This window comes from Thunnus maccoyii, chromosome 5, assembly GCF_910596095.1.
Source record: "Thunnus maccoyii chromosome 5, fThuMac1.1, whole genome shotgun sequence".
Classification (NCBI taxonomy): Eukaryota; Metazoa; Chordata; class Actinopteri; order Scombriformes; family Scombridae; genus Thunnus; species Thunnus maccoyii.
The window spans coordinates 6,797,856-6,821,554 of NC_056537.1; the positions used below are offsets into that span (position 1 = coordinate 6,797,856).

The 23,699-nt window shown below is 38.7% G+C and overlaps 1 protein-coding gene across 1 annotated transcript in view; it reads left to right on the forward strand.

Annotated features, from left to right (window-relative positions):
* The first annotated feature begins 4,207 nt into the window (after nucleotides 1–4,207).
* Nucleotides 4,208–23,699, forward strand: part of mgat4c (mgat4 family member C) — a 107,344-nt gene continuing 87,852 nt past the window's right edge. Inside the window, exon 1 of the mRNA XM_042410945.1 lies at nucleotides 4,208–4,596. The gene's annotated coding sequence lies outside the window, so the exon portion shown is untranslated. The remainder of the gene's footprint in view (nucleotides 4,597–23,699) is intronic.

A 23,699-nucleotide genomic window follows, 5' to 3' on the forward strand; every position in this document is an offset into this window, starting at 1 on the left:
TCTCAGCCATTTAAAGCTGCTTTAATCAACGCAACTCTAATGAATATTTTAATATTAACAATGGATAAAATGATGTATGTATGTAAAATGCGAGGAGGGTCGTTCATGATGAAACCACAGAGAATTATCACCTTTAATAATCACCTATAATTATCACTTATAACTCTGCAGTTCCAGTCAGTACAGAACATTTCAGCCTCTCTCAGCTCATCATGGTTTGACAAGCTGGTTCACTCTCATCATTCTCAACAGCATCATTTCCAAATGCACCAGGGAAATATTTTCAGTGGCAAAACTCCACAAAACTCTACCTGCCCATGACAGAACTGCAGACACAAAAAGTTAGCAACTAGCCCATGAACACAGTACAGTATTTAACAGCTAAAGCCCAGGTGTGCCCGAATACAAATACGTTATTCGGCAAAGCACAAATAGTGTTTTTTTTTTGTTTTTTTTTAAGAATATTTGTATAAAACAAATATTCTTAAAAAAATTATTTGTTTTCAGGAAGAAAAAAAAGAGTCAAATACCAGCTTGCAGGTCGGTTACATCGCTATCTCAGTCTTTCTCCTCTGCTCAGCTCTTACGTCTATCAGCAGGTCTCAACAAGGTGAGTCACATCCACCTGCTACATGAAGCACATTTCCTAATTTGGACATCACTCCCGGAGTCGGGGGTGTTCCCCAGAGATAGAGCTGAGCTACTGACACAAGCGATGTGCTCCCAAGGGACTCTCCATAACCTGTTGTTCCCCTTCTCCTTTCCACAAAGATAGGTTGTAAAAAATAGGCAACAAATGAAAAGTGCAAAGCAATAATCGCCTTTGAAGTTCTTCCCTACATGTTCCACGGTGTGCTGTCTCTGTGTTATGGGTGTATAAATAGGTAGAGGTCTGTCTGCAATGAGGCGATGAGTAAAGTTTTAGCTCAGTAGTCAGTCGTCTATGATCTGGGAGACTCCAGCTTGAGACCCGGTGTGGGAGCCTCCTTCGTAAGGTAGTTTATTCATGAACACTTATTGTAACACTTTAATTTTCTAAAATTAATAGCGTAATAAAAGCAAACACAGGAAGCCTCTTTCCACTTTTATTCAAATACAAATACAAATAATTTTGCTGCCTCAACAAATATAGATACAAATACAAATACTGGGCCCTCTGCACACCCCTAGTCCCTTGAGAGATGGGGAAGAGCAAAAACAGACTTGAAATGAGATTGAATATTGGATTTACATTCTACTGGGTGTGTCAATAGGCAACAGTTTGCTAGCACATTTGTCACAGCAACATCAATATGAAAATGTTGTGTTTACATCTTGTTATGCTCCAGAAAAAAACGAAAAAACATGCAGGCTTAAAGTCTGTTTAGTTCGTTTAACTGATAATTGCATCTGTTTCACCTGTCACTGTTGTTATGATTACCTGCTCCTGCAAGCTTACTTAACTGTTTATCACAACTGTGATTGAGGTGTCTTTTGAATGAACCCTACCAGCCAGTCAGAAACAATTTCCCAATATACTCAGGTAGGAAAACAAAAAATGTCTTTTGATTAATGTAAATTCAGAGTGTTAAAGTATTGATACATTTACCTGTAAGGTGATATATAACAAATGTCCCACAGATTTTTAGCTTATCTTATGTTTTACATGTTAATTGAACACTTCTATGTTTAGCTATGATGATTGTTTCTTATAGTAGTTTATTCTTGGGGTCCCCAGGGACCCCAGTCAGTAGTCCTTGCATGTTAAATATGTTGATATGATGAGGGTTAAAGTACTTTTAATCACATACAAGGATCTGAATGAGTATATATCAAAGTATATAAATGAGCTTTTTACACTGCACTGTCCAAACAGGCTCTTAAATCTCATCTTAAAACTTACTTTTCCAGAATGTCTTTTCCTAACAGCTGACAGACGACACTTCTGTGGTCATGAGCTGTTGGTTTTTATTTCTTTCATTGAGAGTTTTTCTCTTTTATGTGTGTGTGTGTGTGTGTGTGTGTATGCATATATGTATATATGTATGTATGTATATGTAAATATATGTGTATGTATGTTTGCATGTATATGTGTATGTTTCATTATTTACCTCATGCAGTTGTCCCTAATGATGCTTATGTTTTGAATTTCCTCACCTTGGAAAGCATTTTGTGCTTATAACTTGAAAAGTGCTCTATAAATAAAATTATTATTGTTATTTCATTTCAGTGTGTGGAATCAATAAAGTTTGTCTTACCTTAAACCTTACTCTGCAAAATTACAAGAAACTACAGTCATAATGCATTTAAAAGTGCATCAACTCCCTTTGATATATGGAGGTATTGTAAAATTGTGAAGTCTAGTAAAATCAAAATAGGTTGACTCAAAGTGCCTCAAAACTGGGGGGAAGAGCAGTGATTAGGAATATATGAATGATATGAATGAACATCGGAGCCTATTATGACATGTCGTGAGACCAAACTTTCTACAGCTGCTTCACCGCTGGCAGCTCTGAGTTATCTCCACACAGACAAAAAAAAACTGATTCGTGATACTAAATTTAACAGACAATGGTGAGGCTTGCTTTATGTTTCGTCAGTATGGAAAATAAAATGTTCACTTCAACAATGACACACTGCTGCATGTTATAATGAAGGCATTTACATATATATACACATTAACATCCCAATATTATTCAAGAGGATCAACATTTCCATTTGAGGCATGAAAACACCATTTACGTCCCTATCACGATTATATGATGGGATAGGCTCATATTATCCAGGATATCCTATATAATGTTATTTTTTTGTGGTCACACTAAGTTTTCTTAGCATAATAATATCCAAAGTATTCAGCTTAATTATGTATGCTTGGGTATTTGTGATTAGGATATGCATATGCATATAAACAGCTTAGCCCAAATATGACCTCAACTTGAGTATGAGCTGGTATCCACAGTGTTCTCTCCGTGTGACTGCACTCATTGGTGCGATGTCATTTTCACTGATATTTTCCAATCAGCTTGAATTAATAGGAACACCACAGATACGTGTGATTAGAAACAGTCACTGACATTTTTCGTAGTGCATATTTCTTCACTGATTAACGTCTCTCAGTTTTTATGCTCACCATGTCAAAGTAGAATTTATGGAGGCTTAATTCTACAGTTGTAGACAGGCGTTTTTCAACATGCATATTGGAAGATATTCAATATAATATTGGATTATTATTAATAATGCATAAATGTGTGAGCAGCAATTTAATGTTATAGCTGGTCAAGGTGGAGTTAATTTAGTCTATACAGTTGGGAAATGTAATCTATAACAATTATAAGATTTAGAGTAAGTTTTGTAAAATATTAATTTGAAAAATAACTACGGAGGTTTTAAAAAAGTGTAGTGGTGTAAAATGTACAGCATTTGGATTTGAGATGAAAGTAGCATAAGATAGAAATACTGAGTCAAAACTGTTCAATAATACAATAATTATGCATATACTTTGTCACCTTCCACCACTGCTTTTGTGTCACATTATTGTATTGTATGTCTTTCATTAATATTTTATTCACTGGTGGTCTGGTGGTCACGTTGAGATCACAATCTTTTTTTTCCAGGAGAAATAAGAACCAAAGAAATGGTTGAGGATGGGGGCTTCCTAATCTGGGCTCCACGGTCTTGGAGAGGTGTCTCAGAGGTCCCTGTTAAAATTAAGGATGGTTCAATTTCACTCTCCTTGTTATCTCACATTTGACAGTGGAGAAAGGCAACAAAAGCCTTTGAAAGCCTCCATGGGATGAAACCTCTATTAAGTCCCCCAGACCTCTATTAGGTACCAGACCTCTATAGGTCTGGATTGATTTTTTGACATAAAAGTTTTGGCAGCCGTGATCAAACTTTATTGAATTTTTCACTGACTTCCTCCAAACCCACCATCCTAAAACATCCACAGGGTTTCTGAACTAATTGCTTTTCTTCTTTTAATCTCCTCCTAGAGGGCGAGCTTGGAGAAAAAAAAGTGGACTTTTATTAGTGCAAAAATGGAAACCTCAAAACATCTAATCAGCGACCCTGGATTTGAGGGTAAGGGTTGTTGAGCCAGTCTCATTGTAGGTTGTATTTTAAATAGGATGCACTTTGTCTTGTGATGACAGGTGAATCCAGGGATCTGGCCGTCCGTGCCACGCATGCACCGCTGGAGCGCACGAATCTAGTTGCACCGCCCTCCTGTCCGCCTGCAGCCGGGAGGAGCTGAGGAGAGAGCAAACCGGAGCGCAACATCAAGAGTCATGGTACCTTAGGGATGTGGCAGCAATTTTGACAGCTAGAAACGCCCCGTGAAATTCTCAAAGTTTGTCCTATTTGAAAGCTGAGAGAAAAGAACAAAGCGAAACGCCACAGATTGGAAAACAAATCGCGCGGAGGTGCATCAGCCGCTGCAGAAATTTCCAGCGGTGTCTGCCCGCCTGCCTGCGCTTTGTCGTCGGGATCGCGAAGCGCCTCGTAGCCGGTGTCCGAGCCAAATCTGAGCGACAGGAGACAAGAACAGTCCAATTTCTCCAAATCCCCCCCGCTGACACCTGTTTTTGGACCCCCGCGGTGTGTGCTGATGTGGAGGTGAGTGCCGATGTGATTTGTGTGATGTGTGTTGGTTTACATTGAGTTGAGGTGACGGTTGATGAAGGACTCACAGGTAAGGCCACGTGGTTAGACTGATAACTGTACCAGCACGCTTATTCTGCTTCTTATCAAGCTCTGCATGGTGTGACACAGAAAATTGAGTCCAAGTTATAACTTTCTGCACATTACAGCCTCCCTGACTGCACACCATGCGGGGCTGCGTGTCTGATAAAATAAAAAATGCAATAAGTCATACTCAGAGAGCATGCATCAATTTCTGTCCAACCCAGCAACTTCGCAAAATCAGAGAGAAAAAGTGTTTAAGTGTGTCTTTATGCACATTATAGCTCGACTGAAGAAACAAATCAAACAGCATGAAGCATTGTTTATCTCATGAAACCTACATCTGTATCGAAATAAGCCAAAATATTACATGAGATATGATTTTATACTGATTATTATATCTTATATAACTAAGTTTTTGCAGTATTAATTTATTATGACCTCACAGGGCATAAAAATTCACATTTGGTAAACTAGCGCTTAAACTTATAGTTAATTAATCAACTGACAGAAAATGAATCAGCATCTTAAATTAAAAAAAAACAACAACAACAACAAAAAAAAAAACAGTTCCAACTCTTCATTCAATGTCTTTGGGTTTTGGATTTACAATTTGCAGACATCACCTTTGGCTATTAGACATTTTGAGTGTCTTTTTGTGACATTTTTTTAGTCTAAATGAGTAAATGTTCAATTGAAAAAACATTCAAAAGGTTAACCTAACATATTCATTAGTTGCAACTTTATGAGAAACTGAAACAGCATGTATCCCGCACAAATAACAACATAACATACCTCTATAGGGCCTATCCTCAGTCACTGGCTAACCACAGTACTCTGAATCTCATGAGTGCTGTTAGAAAAGAGTGACTAACAACAGTAACTACACAAAAAACTGAGGCACACTGCAGTGTTTTAAAGCTTTTTCAGCTAAAATGTAAACAGCTGTTTCTATCCAAACTGAGATACCCACAACATGAAATAAATATGAAAAGAATAAATTAAGGATTTCACTTCACATGAATTCACTGAATGGAAACTGTAACAGGAACGCATCACCACAGGCATGCATTGTCCTTAAAGTCGCCGAAAAATTGCATCATCTGCCGGAGCTGCTCATGTCCTGCAGTGCGAATGACAGCTCCATGGCTCATCTGAAAGGCCTGTAGCAAAACAGCAGCTCATTACAAGCGCAGCGGCTTGGGCTTCCTCTGGCAGGAGGCTGCTGGCTCATTAGGGGTCACCACGGGGCGAGTCTCCCACTATGAGCCTCAGCTTGTTACCAGAGCACTCTGTGAAACCACTGTTAATTGGGATGAATTCATTTTCACTGACAGGTTGGAAAGACGTACATGAGTCAGTAAAACTATCCTATCGTGGAAAAATCAGCGTTGTTCTTATGTTACTTTTCAGTTAAGTAATGTTTTTTCGTATAATGGCCGGGAGACCTTACATTAGACAAACTGTCACTCCACATTAGCCATAACAGAAAATAGTTAGTAAGACTAGGGCTGTGATGATAACCGCATTACTGCAATACAGCGGTCATGTGTTTTCTACCGCGGGGTTTGAGGTCATTACCGTCATTGCTGCAATTTTTTTTTTTAAATGCACAAACACAACTGGATGGAGATACGTTGAAGAATCCGTGCTGTCTTGGCTTGATCCGTTCTCCCTTGAAAAAGACCGAAATGCCAAAAGCAGTGCCGGAGGAAGCGGAAGTGCTAAAGGCTAACCCCAGTCGACCAGCTCTCCCGTCAGTCTTCCTTGCCAACGTCCCCTCCATCGACAGAAAACTAGACTACTTAAGACTGCTTCTAACCTTCCAGAGAGAAGTGACAAACTGCTGCGCCCTCACCGAGACATGGCTGCACAAGAGTATCTCCGACTCTGCTATCCAGCTAGCCGGGCTCTGCGGTCAGACAGGATTGCTTCATTGTCCAGTAAGACCTGAGGCGGTGGCTTGTGTGTTTGTATTAACAAAGGCTGTTGTACGAACACGACGATCATCTCTGCACACTGCTTAGCATTAGCGGAGGTTCTAGCAGTCAAACCTTTTTTATCCAGACCTTTTTATCTAGTAAAGTTATTTTTGGACTGTAAAGTCCAATAAAAAAAGACAGAAAAAATCCATACTGTCACAGCCCTAAGTAAGACACCTATACTTTCTTCCTGTAGGGAGTGCATCTCCTTGCTGCCCCTGATCTTAAATGTTTGTCTTAAAGGGATTTATGAAGTAGACAATTCCTGATATTACGCAAATTGTTCTACACAGTTGGAATCAGAGTTGGTACATGGTTCTTTGTAGCAGTCCATTCAAGTGCAGTATTATTTGGAAACCAGGAAAAAAACATAGACAGTATATGTGTACATTGTATAAGAAATATAAAAGTATATAAACAGAAGGCTACATGAAATAGACCATAGTGGTCAGCTATTTCACAAGCTATTCATCAATACTTGTTCAGTTTTATCCCTGATGAGAAAACACTACTAAAATTTTAAGAAACAATTGAGGCACTCCTGTGTCTGGGTTAGGGCTGGGCAATATTGCCAAATAATAATAAAATTTTTCATTGTTTCTAGCTTGGGGAAGATTCATAATTTTAATTGTCTTTTTTTGTTTGTGTTCCTGCCATATACCGAAAGATCACGTACTAATTCATCTGCTCACCAGCCCGATATGTGCCAGCTATCTATCGTTAGCCTCCCAGCGGACAGGGACAGACTGAACAAGGTAGAATCTGCTGTTTCGTCAACTCTTGTGGTGTCACCTCTTGTAACAAGACAAGATAGCCAGAGCCAGCTAGTTACCTTGAGTCACAGCAGTGCAATAAAATGCAGCAGTTGCGCATAAAGTGCAAATATCCACATCATAGTTGAGACTGTCACAAATGTAGACAGGTAATGCAGACAGCTAAAACCTTTTTGTGTACTTTGTACTCTGTCAATGCATGAGAAGAAATATTGTTGTTCATTTCAATTAAATAATTCAACAGTTATAGTTTTTGCAACCTTGCATAAATCTGAACTAATATTTTATTTATGTAATGTTTATTTGCATAAGGACAAGTACGTATATAGCATGAACTAATGCCACTTACCACAGCATTTACAGCCAAAACTAGTTTGCAGCGCCCGTCCCTAGATGGGCCTTTAATAGAGTCTCTTTGAGCCACAGTATAGACATGATTCCCACACTGGCTTCCCAACAGTAAACACAGCCGACTGTGTTCTTAGGAACTCGCAATGAAGTTGCACTACTTGATCCCTCTTTGTCAGCTGTGGTGAATGGGAAAATTTGCTCATTTATCCATTTCATTAGATATTTACACATTGAGCAGAATCACAGCATTATATCCAATAGCCATATTTCTACTGGCTGGACATGAAAGGTTATGCTTTTCTATGTAGCTGTGGTCATACAGTGCAGATCCCAGCTATGAATGTGAATGTGAAGAAGCCAGGCTTGCACTGACAAATGGCCTGCATACTTAGTCTTTCCCTGCTAAAAAAGTGAAAAGGAGTCACTCTTTTACATTCATTCACACTGTACAAGTAAATTATATAAAGTCATTTTTTCTCAAAGGATGGAGAGACTTCCATTGACCCTGTGTGCTCAGGCAGAACGTAAACCTTAAGAGCTCTAATCCTTCACACTTTTTGAATGGAATACATGCAGGCTTATTTTCTGTTGCCTTGTCACAGCTAACACAGATAGTTCACATTCACAAGATAAAAATGTCCATTCTAGGAGGACAATAATAATGATAATTTGTTTTAAAATCTTATTTATCTTCCAGCCTTTGCTTCTTCATTCAACTTCATGCTTAATTTATATCAGCTTGATTAAAGAGTTTTCCAGAGACAGTTTACAGGTTTCTGTTGAAAGAAGTGATGATTGGATTGGAACTGCAGTTGAAAATGCTGAAACTGTTTCTTAATATTATCAGAATCTTTGTTGATATGGAAACTTTGAAACTAATTGAATTACTTGTTAAAAATTGACATTTCTTGCAGTGTAAGACGCATTGAACTTTTAGCTACGTAGAGACTGCAACGGCATCCACTCGGGTAGTCTGGGCAGCCACTCACTTGATTCTTCCGTGAAAGGTTAGACAAATGCCACAAATAATTGTTGGCCTGCCTCTTGACCGGACTCTTCCACCCAGGGTCTTACCATGTTGATTATCTGAGGTGGTGCAGGTCATGAATGTCTGGGGCAGCTGGAATCTGTTGGGAAGCCACTGAGCTTTGCTGTGACACAGGGGATGTGAGGCGTAAGCGTCGGGAGAATGAAGGCTGCTTGAGTAATAGTGGAACGGAGCCCCGGTCTATGTTTAGCCGCAGCGAAGAGAGATCTTAATGCCAGCGCTGACTGAATGACTGAGTTACTGACTGACTTCCTGCTCAGCTGAGTAAGTGGAAGAATGGACCGTACTTACAGCATGCTTAGCATTGATGCCAGGATTAGAAGAGGAAGGAGTTGAAACACTCCAGGCATGAATCCAGACTGTATATTCATAGACTCGGAGATGCATTGATGTTGCCGTCAAGTGCTTAGCTGGTTCAGTGAGCATCGTGATGCAACGCTTGAATATCATGTTTATTAAGAGAGGGGAGAGAAGGGGTCTGAGGCGTTGGGTATAATATTCAGCCCCATATGCTCAACATAAGGTTTTCTTCTACTTCAGGGAAGTGAAGGAAGACAGACTCAGTTGTAGTGAGACACCAAGCGTCTTTTAATTGAGTTCACCTTGAATGCCAGCATCTGTTGTTGAAGTTTGTGAGGAGTAACTTTTATAACCTGAATTAAACTTTTTTTTTTTTTGCTGAAGTAATCCTGAATGTAAAATGTGAGCTGAAACACATTTGTCAAGTCACTTCTGTAGCAATCTATCTGTAGGGAAATCATTTCTTTGCAATTTGCAGATTCTCACGTAGGTCAATTTTCTTCCAATTTTCCATTTTCATTTAACTATTAACCATTCAGGTGCATTACTGTATATAACATATAACTGTAGTCTACCTCTAATAGCAGCCAGCAGCTCCAGTCAGCCTCTGCAGATATTCATTTTGTGCTAATGGACAGCAAGAATCTTACAATCTTACAGAAAGGTTTTCTTGTTGTTTATTATGCATAAAATTTCCTAGCTTTCCAGACCTTACATCTTGGGTTATTAATGGTGAGGTGAATGTAAAATAAAATTAGGGAATAAATGGCTTAATTAAAATGCCATAAGTGGTGATGAAGTTATTAAATGGAATTGAGTTTTAGTTAAAATCTTAATGTTTTAATAATTTAATACTATAAAGTTATTGTATTTAAATGAACCAATTACTAAAATTACTGACGGTGACTGAAAGGCAGCACATTGTGATGGAACAGAAAATGATCCACATTTTGTTATTGATAAGTAACTATTGGTTCAATTTTATTGCATTGATACTGACGATCCTCTCGCTGCATGTGGCCCTGGTGTCAGTGCTTTGGCTAAATGCATAAAATGTGTTCGCCATATGCATTATTTGATGTTCTCCTTGTTATGATTTATAGTGTCCAGTTGGCACTGTAATTAAATTCTTTCAAACTGTAAGGGCTGAGTATTATTATTCCAGATGGAAATCAGCCCGGGAGCACACAGTGTAGAAAACGGTCGACTACTGAAAGCTGGCATCAAATGTCTGGTCACATTATACTCTTGTGTACTTATTCTTTGATCATATGGTTTCTGAAATATGTCTTTATAGGAGAAGTTAAAATTGGTGACAAATGCTGTACATTAATAAACACTTGTATCTGCTTATAGCTACATTATAGTGGGTTAAAAAACCATTTAGTCAATGCTTGTATTCTACTTAAAATGCTAAATAGGGGGAGTAGAGTTAGAGTAGAGTGTTACCAACAAGGGTTTATAAAATTATAATTTATAAAATTCAGGGTTTTGTAGAAAAATGCATTTATATTTCTCAAACTAAGGTATCAAAATAGTGTAATTTTGGTATTGACCAAAACTCAGATATCATGTGGATTTGCTTTAGTATTAAATGTCACATTTATAATATACAATAATTATAAATCTATAAATGTAAGAGGCTTAGAGCAGGACAATGAATTTCTGGGAGATGTAAGTTTAGCTCCATGCTTTAAGTTTTAGGAGGGATTTATATTTGTAAGTGGTAATTTTACACAGTCTTAAGATGATATAAAATAGTGTGATATAATGTGTGTTCACAAAGAAACACTGTACTTTATGAATCTTAACTTTAAAGCCAGTTTGGCCATTAAAATAAAATAAAGCTCCAGTGTGATAATAGATGAAACTATAACTGTTGAGGGAATTTCAATCCACTGCACTTTGTCTTGTGATTCATCTGTGCTTTAACAATTCCCTTTTACCCCTAGTGTTTGATTTAGCTCCTCATTTTTACTTCCTTTGAGAAGGGGATTCTTTGTACCAAAAGCTCAAAGAACAGAATTAAAATGTTCTTCCGCTACATGCGCACGTTATGTGTGAAACTTGTGTGTTGTGGAGATTTGTATAATGATTCATTCAACACATTCACATTGTAGCTGGACAAAAGTCAAATACAACTACTCAACATACCGCCAGTGAAGTCAAGAAGTTTGTCATTATGGGTCTGGCTGCTTATTATAGCAGTATTTTACTTTGAGTGCTTTTACCTTGGCTGCTTGTGTCACCTTCACTTCTATCAGTTATTAAGTCTGTAGGCAGTGTGAAGTGAACCTGCGGTATTTTATGAATGCCACTAAGATTTATTTATTTTACATTATTCAAACAGATGAATAAATAAAGCCAGCACACTATGTTATACATTCAAAGTCATAAATGCAATGTTGTCTCACTTAGGCTGAAGTTTTCTAGTAGAATTATCAGCTTTGTGGTTTTAAATTATGTATTCAAATAAAGAGAAAATCTCACACTGTAGACAAATGGGAAGCAAACAAACTAAATATTATAGCACTTGCAGTACTGTCTAAGTCTTGAATAATCTTAAACCCCCTCGGACCAAATGTTCCAGGTGCTTTGGAACCAGAGGAACTAATCTCAGGAACTAGACCTGTCCCTGTTGTGCAATTTCCACTGTATCTGAGGAACCAGGTAGATTATGCAAATTAGACCCATGACGGATTCAAAAATGACGGTGTCGTTTGAAATGTTGTATTAACACATGAGGAAAAAATAACACAGGTTCGTCCTTTTGTTCTTTGTATTTACTGTGGCGTGACTCTGATGTTTGGGTTGGATTTAATGAATGAATTTTATGAATTAGCTGAACCCCGGTGTTCAAACCCAACTGGAAGTAAAATAGTCAAAAAAAAAGGTTCCTCAACCCTGATGTTCCCTTGGCTCTTGTATTTTCATTACTGAAAACATCACAATAACTACAAAAATAAGATTTTCTAGCTGTAACTGTTTCTTTCTAAATATTTGTGCTCCTATAACATACAGTATCTTAAAGTTAGAAAAACCATTGTATACTGTCAGTATGATCAACAAATGCACTTAAATTCTGTGTTTTCTGTGTAGTGTGCACTTCTTCAAAGTACAATTGTGTTCTTTACCAAAACCAAGAAACTATAGAGCTGAATTTGTAGCAGAGCTTATTTATCTCCTCATGAGTTAAAGAAGACAAATATGGAAACAATAATATAGACTATTATATAGAGCTATATATATATATATAAGCTATAATATAAACCAAAACTGATGAGTTGTGTCAGACTGTTAGCTAACGTTTGCTAGTTCCAGTCTGGACTTGCTCCAGGGTATTTTGGCAGTACTGGTTACTGTCAGTCCAGGAACGGCAACATCAATGCTTCAGCTTCTTTGCTTTAAAAGCAGCCACATTCACAGCTGTATCAGTGTGTAGACTCAGTAGTGCACAGCATCCAAAACTGGTTATAATGTGTTTAAAAATCAATGGCATAAGAAGCATTAAGACCTTTTATATAACAGTGTAAGAAAAACTCTATTACAAGTGACAGTGTTGCATTCAAAAATGTGTTTTTCGTGAAAGTATTACAGGTGAGATCACGGATGATGCTACAGCAATACTGACCAACAACATATCAGATAAATCGCAGTCTTTTCTTCCACAGTGGACCACAAACCTGACACTCAGGGGAGAGAAAGAGAGAAATGTCATATAACAGGATCAAGTTACGAAAGGGTTCATATAAGAACACTCAGCACAGCAAAACTGCTGTCCATAACAGGAAAAGTTGCCTATGTAGCAGCATTAAGTCTCCTTGTGTTTTGAAGTGGAATGATCTTACGCTCACTGAAGTGCGCTTTGCCCGCTTCATCTTCCGTCTCTATGGCCATTTTCCCTCAGCGTCTTTCCCTCTGCTGCTCATTTAGCATAATGTGACTTTCCGCCCATTAGTAGCCAAGAAGGGCTTTACTCAGACACTTTATTGCCAAGTTCAGTTCCACAAAGACACACTTCTGTTCTTTAAGTTTCTTCTTTTTGTGTGGAATACATTAATCAATAAGTTAGCACTGCTGTGTAGTTCTGAGATCTAGTACAGCACAAACTCTGCCAGAGTTAGAGTGTCAGTTGTCAGATCTGTTTAATAAGATCAGTATTAGCATCATTACTGATCCAGTGCATTTAAAATTATATTCCACCAAGAGCTCAAAAAACTAGTCAGAAGTTGAATGACAGCATTCACAAAATGGCCAAAAGGAACCTGTATGTGACATGTTTACAGTGGTCATATTATCTGTCAGTTACAGTAATTTATTTGTCAATTGACATCAACATTGCTGTTGAATAATTTTGTCTGTAATTAATAATTTAAGTCCTTCATTAAGCAAAAAAAAAAAATCCAAAATTTCATTGGTACTGGCCTCTCAAATGTGAGGTGCTGCTTTTCTCTGTTTTATATACATTATCAATACAATATCTTTGGGGTTTTGATTGTATGTCAGACAAAACAACCAATGTGACAACATCACAGTGGACTCTGAGATATTGTGACATTTTTTCTCTTTTTTAAACATTTGCTGACTAAAAAAATACATAAATCAAACAGAAAAATAATCTGGTAAAGAGAAGTCTTTACTGTATCTTTCATCATATTTGTTGAAATTCTGCACATATGTACGGAGGAGGAAATAAGTTCAGACTGCCGGTGAAAGTGGCCCAAATCTGATTTGGTTTTTTTGCTCATATGTGACTCAGATCTGTTTTTTCAAACAGTGTGAACAGCACAAATCACATAGAATCGGTCCTTAATCAGATACAGTCTGATTTTTTGCAATTAAACCTCAGTCTGAACAGTCATATTGGAATTCTTGCGACTTAACATCACTCCAGCCAGTACAGCCCAACTCCTTCACACTTTGGCAGGGAGATGGGTCGCCTGAATTGAGTCTCTTGCCTTGAGAGTCTGGTGGAGAGGTGCTGACAGATGTAGTTAAAAGTAGCCCTGGACATCCTTAAATTTTGGATGAAATCTGTTTCTGTGAAGCCATTCAGGTCACAGTCCCACCACTCCTGGCTCTGACTCACACACACCTCCATACAGATGTAGCAGCCATTGCTCCACAAAAAGCCATAATTAAACATCTGGCTCTCCTCATCCTCGTTATCATCTGCTTACGAATTCAGTGGCCTCCATGTTTACTTCTGTACGACAGCAAAGCTGCGTGTGACATCTTTGTTATTGTTGTTTTGCGCATGCGGTTCAGTTCAAGACCGTGACCAGTTCACACTGGAATCTGATATTGGCTACAGTTAAAAAATAATGTGAACAACCAAACAAAAAAAAAAATCGGATCTGAGCAATAAATCCAAATTGAGCGCTAAGACTTGCGATGTGAACGTAGCCTCATATTAGAGTTGTAAGAGTCCTCTTGTTGTCTGTAATTAGGACTGTAGAGATGATAATGTGAACTAATGGATTGCTAGACAGCAGCACGAAAGTGCCAAAGAATCAAAGGAAGACAGTGAATTCCCTAATGAAATATGCATCAATGACAGTGAAATAAAGACCAAAGGCAAGCTGTGTTTGTTTGAAGAATGGGGTGGAGGGTTGGTTGAAATAGGTTGCATAACCATGCCATACTGCCATTCCTTTTTTTCACATTCACACCAGTTGTTGATGAAGACACGGAGCCGCTTTGATCAACAAGGGGAGGCGCGCCAAGGTTGACGTTACAGATGTGGACCTGAAGGCGACTGTGACTGCCTGCTTGCTTGATTTATTTATTTATTTTTTTACAAAGGAGTTTTATTTCCTGAAGCTTTAGTTTGGTAAAAAAAAAAAAAAAAAAGACAAGTCATAGTTTCACAAGTTCACAATGGAAATTTGTCTTCCAAATGTAGCTTTAACAGATCAGTCTATTAAAAAACAAATAAGGGTTATGATTGACCAGAAGGGTTTTCTTTTATTGTTGTCTGGCTCATCCTTTTAATCTGATTGCATGAATTGTATAAACCCCGACAAGTAATTGCCGGTGGTAAATGTAGAACAGCAGTGCAGCATACATAACAGTACATCAAACTCTGAACAGACTCCAATAAACAATGAAACCTTCATGAATAATTGCTTCCAATTGTTTCTTCTATTGGAGTCACCAGGATTACCAATAAACGGTGGAATATGAGGCTGTATGTGTTTATATTTGTTCCTGTACAGTCGCAGAGTTAACATTTCTCAGTGAACCGTTAAATTCTGCTTCACTGAAAAACTCAGATTGACAAAAGTGCAAACTTCAAAAGTCAGCATTTGTATAAGGCGCCTTGGGAAGAAAATTCAAATAGCACAGTTGATGCACCTGCGACTGAAGCTGTTCATTGTCGTCGCTAATTTATCACCAGAATTTCAGGCAGCACAGGTGCTCCGACAGTAAACAGGTCTGGAGATTACTGCTGGAGGAGCTGATTCACTGGATGTCTGGAGCTCAGTCACAGAAAAACATCTGAAAATGGTTCAAGTTGGGAACTATTTTCAGATGTTTTTCCTAATTCTGTGACAGTTTCCGCTTTCAGAAAGTTTAGATGAACATGAAAACAAAATGTTTAAATCACTGTTGCTATTAGAGTCACGACATCCACAGGAATAGACAGAAAGATCAAAGTTTGACACCAAAACACAGACATTTTCTTGGCTGTTGTGATGGCTGTACTCAGTTATCAGATCAGTTTGAACTTGAAGATGAGTGTGTTTTATTGCTTATACCGTAAATATAACCTTTCATTTAGGTCAGAAAGGATGACCTCATTATTCAAAATTTACATAGATGGGTTAACATTTTTATGTGCTTAAACAACATTAGAATGAGATTAAAAAAAAATTTACAAAAAAATGAAAACATTCTTCATGCATTGGACAAATAATTGCCCATAATTCACAACCAAATTTGGCAAATCCATGCAGCTATGCCATAATGTGCATCGATCCATGAGAGGATCACACTTAAACAGCAGTTTGACTTTGTGATATCACTTCTGTTTTTTTTACTGTGTTATTTGTGATAAAGTTTTCTCAGTTTATTGCATTTCGGATAGAATGATTGATGTGGAGAAAATGACACTGGTTTTGACTCATGCTCCATTATGCCACCTCTGATACCATGTACCTGCTGTACAGAAGTGAATCAACTACTGACAGCCAAGTTAGTTTGAAGAACTGTCACTTCTCAGTAAGTGTACAAGGTCAGTCTCTGATGTAAAATAATCTGTGTCCAACTCATTCTCAGCTCTGCTGCCTCCAGGTAGAAAACTGGATGATATCAAAGAACAGAGTCTCTAAAACTAAAAAAAAAAAAAAAAGAATCTAAGCCAGTAGACATTGTTGGTATTTTGGCTCTCAACAGTCAGGGTTATATCCCCACATTGTCACAGACCATGTAAGCTGGTTACATGTGAATTATTGTAGGAAATAATTAATGTAAAAACTGAAAAAGCTGCTTTTTGCTCTTGATTGTTACTCTCCATAGCACACAATAACATATCTAAGGGTTGAAAGGTTGTTTTTAAGATCCAATGACACAGAGATTTCAGAACTCATAACACATGCATTACTATTATTAAAGTATTACGTCCCTGCAGTCTTCTTTGTTCCTGCTGTCTACTTACAAACAGGCTAACTCAAGGCAAGTCAATAGGATAGTAATCGACCCATCCCATGTTCAACAAGCTGAATACCAGCTACTGCCCTCTGGTAGGATGTTCAGAGTCCCTCATAGCAGACCAAATAGATATAAAAAAAATCATTTACCCCAGTGTCAATAAAACTTTTAAATAGTGGCAGATAAGGCCAGGATGGGCACTGGATGATCTTTTATGTAAGAGATTTTAATGGAAAAAAAAGGGATTTTCTGTTTTTATTGATGTGTTGTTTTCTCTGTTTGTACTTTTAGAACCTTGGTATGTTATTTATTAGCACCTTTGTGTATTTTCTGTTTGTGAATTGTGGTTTTGGAACCTTGTTTGTTATTTATGTTGTCTTTTTTATGGCTGCAGCATGGGTGAAGAGCCCAAGACAAATTTCCCCATTCTGTAGGGCAATAAAGTTAATCTTATATACAAGTTGTACAAGTTTTGGCCAGATGTCTGTTCTATTTAAGCAGCTTACTCCTCTCTTTTGTAAAAAATATGTCTTCCCTATTTGTGCCAGTCACAGGCCACGTACCTCGAGCTGTAACAGAGACCTTTTGATGTCGCCGCATTTCCTCTGTCGACAAGAAAGATCAATAAATGTCAGAAATTACTTAATATCCTGTTATTTCGGCCACCCCTATTGCCAGATACACACAACAACAGTAGCAGAGTGTCTCCAAGTAAATCTAATTCTTTTCCATCCGCAAGCTCCGTTTCCTCAGGTACACGTCTGCCTTCACCCCTTAAATTGAGCTCATGAATTATTGAAATCTAAAGACTGTCCCGCTGCTCCGACCCTAAGCCGTAATTAGTTTCGCCCAACACCTCTCATCATGATACACTTGAGCTGCAGGAGGGGGGCGGGGGGGGGGGGCAGGGTCTGGGGGGTCATGGTTTTTCCTGGCTCAGAATGGGTCTTTGGGGGGGTGACTGTACACGACAAAAGCATGTTCGTTCCATGTACAGTAAAGGCAATGAGTCTGTGTTGCCTTATTTGACAGAAATCTATACGTTTTCCTGTTATTTCTGACCATTTGATAAACAAAAATGTCTATTATACTTGAGTAAATGAAACCCCGATTAACAAAACTGTATACATACATAGAAAATTATCTGAATTTTAATGGAAACTTGCTGCCCAAACGCACTGAAAGGGATCATTGAAGTGCCTCATTTGATGCTCCTATAGCTCACTGCAGGCATCAGGTTTGAAATGCCAACGACACAGAACCAAAACATAGATTTGTCCTTGTTCTTTGTATTTACTGCTGCATTAGTTGGATGTAACGAATGAATGAAAAGGAGAAAAGCAGAGGAGTGAAAATAAAACTAAGAGCATCTGATTCCACAGTAAATCATCTTTTGATGGTTATTTAATTGTGCTTTAGAATGTAACTGCCATGAAACAACCAGAAATAATGTTTTTTTTTTTTTTTTCATTCACTCTCATTCGCTCGCTCGTGCTCTCGGCTCGCACGCTCTATCTCTCTCTCTTTTTTTTAACTGCACAAAAAAACAGCTGTGGTCGCTTAGTCCTCATTTGAAGCTCCAAAATGGAAACAAGGTCGGAGTATGATACGTTTGGTGCGTGTTTGGCCATTTGAAACAATAGGTGTACCTCAAAATGTGCACGTCAGATGCTTTCAGTGCATTTGGGCCTTTCCCTTGAGTTGTCCTGAGACGTTTTCACATCCAGACAATGTCCAGAGAATCAGGCTCGGACATTTTCAGGAGTTGACTTTTCACACATGTAGCAATCCAACAGGAAATGGTCCCTGTCAGACGTGTTTTCACCTACTGGAAATACTTCATTTGGTTTAGGTGAGGGGTGGCGCCTGGGTAGAACGTGCGGGAGGCAGGACATGAGAGGGCAGTTGTAACTCAGTGTTTTTAAGATTTTCACCAGAAACAGAACAGATTTTATTTTATGAGAAATCATAGGAAGTCCTGTCTCCCATTAGCGTTAGCTTCACAGTGGGGCATTCAGGCCTAGTCATAACAATGTAGCTTAGCTGGCTGTGTTTCTCCAGCGCCAGCCGCATGTGTAAAATATAACGGCTGTGGATGAGAGGGGAGCTGACAGCTGGAAGTCAAAGACGTATTTAAGTTTATGTTCCGCTTGTTCAACAGTTATTTGATAAATTGCTATTAAACACATTTGGAGAGGATTTTAATTGTTATTTTTATTCTCAGTTCTTATCATTTTGGCACCGGTGATTTTCCTTTGGCGCTGGCTAAAACCTTTTTTTGGGGGGCGCCAAAAATTCCTCTATTCAGGAAAAGACCCTGGGGGTTTGTGAATACATTGTTCCTTTAAGACAGGAAAACTGGAAAGTGGAGGTGAGCAGGGTGGAAAGAACCAATGAGAAAGTGGATTCACAGAAACTGTTCGTGGCACCTTGGCGAAGAGAGTTGTGCTTTTGGGGGGGAGAAGGGGAGGTGCGGCGGGATTGTGGGGGGGGGGGGGGCTCTTGAGGGAGTCGACGAGTGAACGGAAAAGAATGAAGAGGAGAGAGAGAGAGAGAGAGAGAGAGAGAGAACATCTATGTGTGGGAGTGGGAAGACCAAAAAAAAAAAAAAAAAAAAAAAAAACCTTCATCGCCTGGCTACTCACTGCCGTTACAATGAGTGTTTATCCCACTTTTCTGAGAGCCAATTATCTGCTCCCGCATGAGTCATGGAGATCATTTAGACTGGTGGCGTGCGCAGATCATCGGCAGAGCTCCCTCACGATACACACACAGTAAAAGGACTGAGCGCAGGGATGCGTTTACATGCTTTAGGCAGGTGAGTGTACTGGTTTTTTTTTTGTTTTTTTGGTTTTTTTTTTTACATCGGTTCTGCTGCGAGAGGCGACGCTTCCCTCCTCCACTTTTATGCGGTTTGATTTGTACTCTCCGCATGCCGCTCCATCCATGTTTATTTCCAGGATGATATCTTAGTGGAGGAATATGTGACTCCTCTCTGGTTGCTTCTATCTCTCACGCTGTTTTTCTTCTGCCTTTCAAATTAAAATCCCCCCCTTGTCCCCTTACATTCTGTGTTCTGCTTATCCCCTCCTATCTTTCTTTCCTTCCCTTTTTGTGTTCTTTTGCCACTGACAGCGAGGACATGTCACCATGTCTGATCCAGACAGAATAACTCATTTCAGACACACAGTGCTTTCCGTGCAGCAGCGGTTAACCTGCTGAGCCGGGCTGCGGTGTACAGTGTTTGCCTGTTTGATGATCCCAACTTCCTAGAGTCTCACCAGTCGTGTCTTCTGCTCATCACACCAATTAATATGTCTCACAATTAGTGCAGCATTTAGCCCTTTCAACAGGGCTGGAGGCATAAACAGAAAACTATGGCACTGTGTCATGTTTCTCCTCATCCATACAGCTCAATCCTCCTTACTTGCTCTCCTACGGGCTTATTTCAAACTGTGAGAACTTCATTTGACTTTTTAGGAAAACACTCCCCATGCTCGGAGCAGAGGTTACCTAACAGGTAAACCTCGAGTCTCCCGTTTGAGTGCTTTAACGATTGCGATGAATCGCCTGCCTGGCCTGCTTGGCTCTATTTCATACTATTGTCTGCTGCTCACTGTGATTAACTGCCTGCGCTGTGGCTTGGGTGATTTCTGCTTTGTGTTGAGAGCTCGTCTGCAGCCGGCAGGATGGGACTGTGCGAAGGGGGCAGCTGCCAGGATTGGAGGGTCAGCTGATCGGCTCTGAGGTGCGGGAGATTTATGACCCCCCAGAACAAAGCTGTGTCTGCTGAGGGACCATAAACCATAAATCAGGGAGAAGTGGGTCAGATTGGGTCAGTGCTCATCTGCTCGCTGCAGATCTGCTCTCTCTTTTCCTAAAGGTGCACTTTTTTCCCCGACTGTGTGACACTATAAGTGACTTTTCCGGCCTTTTCTTCTGGACAAGTAGACCTGTTGTTTAGTTAATTTACCAATTGCTTGTTGCTTTACCATGCTGTTATACTCAGCTGTCAATCACATTTACTAATGAATTCCTGTTTTCTATTTTAAAATACCATTAGCTTCTCTAAGTGAATCACCCCTAATCCTTTTATCTCAAGCTATGTTAACACTGTTGGCCTTTAGTCTCTGCTCATCTTAATCATCCTAATTATATAATGTTTGTCTTTTTAAGAGGCTGATGAGAATAAAATGGCATGTTCTCATTTTGGCAGCGACTTGTTACTGATTGTACAAGAGGCATTACACTCTACTCCGTCTGATTCCAGTCTGTTTGATTCTGATCGCTGGTTTGACTAGTTTTGTGATTTGTCTTCCTAAGGGCAGCCGAAGCCAATGTGAAAAATTGATTTTATGCAGAAGGATTAGCAGTGGGGTTATAGCTATAGGCTTGCATTACATTACAATGATTCATCCAGCATCTACATACCAAAGTAGGCTAAAGAAATTCTTTATTAGCTATTGTATAAGGCTGATATTTTACAAAAAAACAAGCACAGGCGTGGAGCAGACTGTAGTCTTTACTGTCAAGGCAGTGGGCGATGAGTATGAGAATAGCAATGAATAAGTTGAAGCTGTTTTCAAAAGTTCAGACAGCTTGAGTAGGGAGATAAATAATCTCTGCCAGGAAGGATGGATCTTAATTTATTTGTGTCTGTATTGGTGCACAAAGAGGCATTGCACACTGCTGCTGGAAATCAAACAAATGCAAATGCTGGCTGTGGAATGGAAATGACTGCGAAACATCAGAAGTCTCTCAGTATGACTGCCATAACAGCAGGGATTTGTACTTGTGTTTACGACAACACTGATAATATTTTCTCCCATTTTAGGGTGAACAGGAATTAAGCAGGAGTGTGAAGCGTGCTGTGTTAATGTTTCTCTCTTTATTATGCTAATATCTGGCAGGCTTACAATGTGTTAGCGATGTATGGAATTGTCATATGCATACATACGTATTGTGAGAAGAGAAACATCAACCAAAAAATACATAAATGACGAGTTCCCTAAAAGAAGTTTTAATCCATTGTTTCACAAACACATTTACAGATATTTTGCTTTTTTATTATGGAAATGAAACAGCACACACAAAAAAAATGACCTTTTCTGAGCTAAATGTTAATTTATACACTGTGTGAAAATGGTTCGGAAGGCAACCGAAATGAATCCAGAGTTTTTGTCTGATGTTTATGGCTTTTCACACATTTAGTTTACATGTTGGTTACAGTCACAGGGAGTCATTATGCTGAAGTTTAGCCGCTATGATGGCTTTTACTGTCAGCAACAGCGTTACAATAATGGGTTACACAAACAGCATAATCACGTCTCCAGGGTTAGCTATTAGGTCTGGTTTATTAATGCAGTCCAGTCTTATTGTTACATTAGTTTGGAGGTTGCAGGACTTAGCTTGGAAACTGTTTTTTTGCCTATTAAAATGATCCCCACTACAATTTAGTGGCATTATTATATGATAATGTACAGCACAAAGCTGCAGTGATTTTATGACCGTCTCAGCAGTGATGAATAAGTGTGGGAAAACATAATGATATAGCGTATGCACTTGGAAATCTTTTTAATATGCACGCTCTGAAAAGCACATTTGGCTTGTCCCAGTCTAAGACTTTTATACCTTTTATTCCGGCTTTGAAAGACTGTTACACAGACGATTTTTCATATTGGTGGAAACATAACGTCAAAATGATATAAACTTTTCTTGAGTGAAGAGAAGCCGGCTATATGTTTTTGAGTTTATTCAGCTGAGTTTGAAGAGCGTATAAGACCGAGGATGGCAGAGCTTTCTGAAACTAAAGAATTCAGTTTAATCCTTCAGCAGAAATGAAAATGTGTCAAACACAAAACAGAGAAGGAGTTTCTTTTTTCCAGAGGACCACAGATTCATAAATTGTCATAGTTCTCTTTTTTTAATGTTTTCCTGACACACACACACACGATGATTATAATCAGCACAGCTTGAACAATACAATCTCTATTTTATTGATTCCTCTGGATCATAAAAGATATTCAGACTTCTGTAGAACGTTGCTCTTTATACATTTAGCAGTTTGTCTCTGGAGAGCCTTCTGCGCTATGAAGTGAAATGTTTCATTGTGCTTTGAATTCAACATCAGGCATGCATCTGTTCTATGGTTTTAACTCATCGACATCATCGAGCATGATAATTTCTCCCCAGACAGCCTTAAACGAGCCATAATGTCATATGCAGCGAATTGATGGCCTTATGCTTAGTGGGAAATAAATCAATGTGCCATACAGAGTAAGATTTAAAAAATTGCAGCATAAAGCATGACTGCTGGAAGTCACTTTTCTTAAAGGATTTTTTTTGGTATTTTTGGACACATTATAGCCATGCATTTCAAACGGGACATCGCTGTACATTCTTCATGAGTAGCTGATGAAGTGAAGTTACTTTAAAGACAATTTGTTCTCAGCTGAAGGAATCAGATTGACATGTCAGACATTATACATAGCGCTGGGCTTTAATAACCCATATAGGAATATGAAGATAAGAAAAGTGGCCATCAAAGCCTCATTTCAGTACAGTGTTCCACAATCAAGCTCAGTCACGGTGCTGGATTTTATTGTAAAGCATGACTTCTGACATTCAAACATGAAGCTGACTGGGATATGCATCTGGTTCTACAGTCTTTAACCTTTAGGATTCCTGCACGTTAAGCTGCTGTGTGATTAATGAATTTGAGTCATTTCAGATTGAAATGGAAAGCAACATCTAGTCAAACTGAAGCTCAATGTAATGAACTGTGCTCCAAAAACCCACAGTACATGTGAAAAGCTCTCACAAAAACTATAATAGCTCATTTTGTTAGTTTTAATTACAATTTGATTGGAATTTGAACACCAAAATTTTGAAAATGTAACACAGTATGATCTTTTCATTGTGATTCCACTT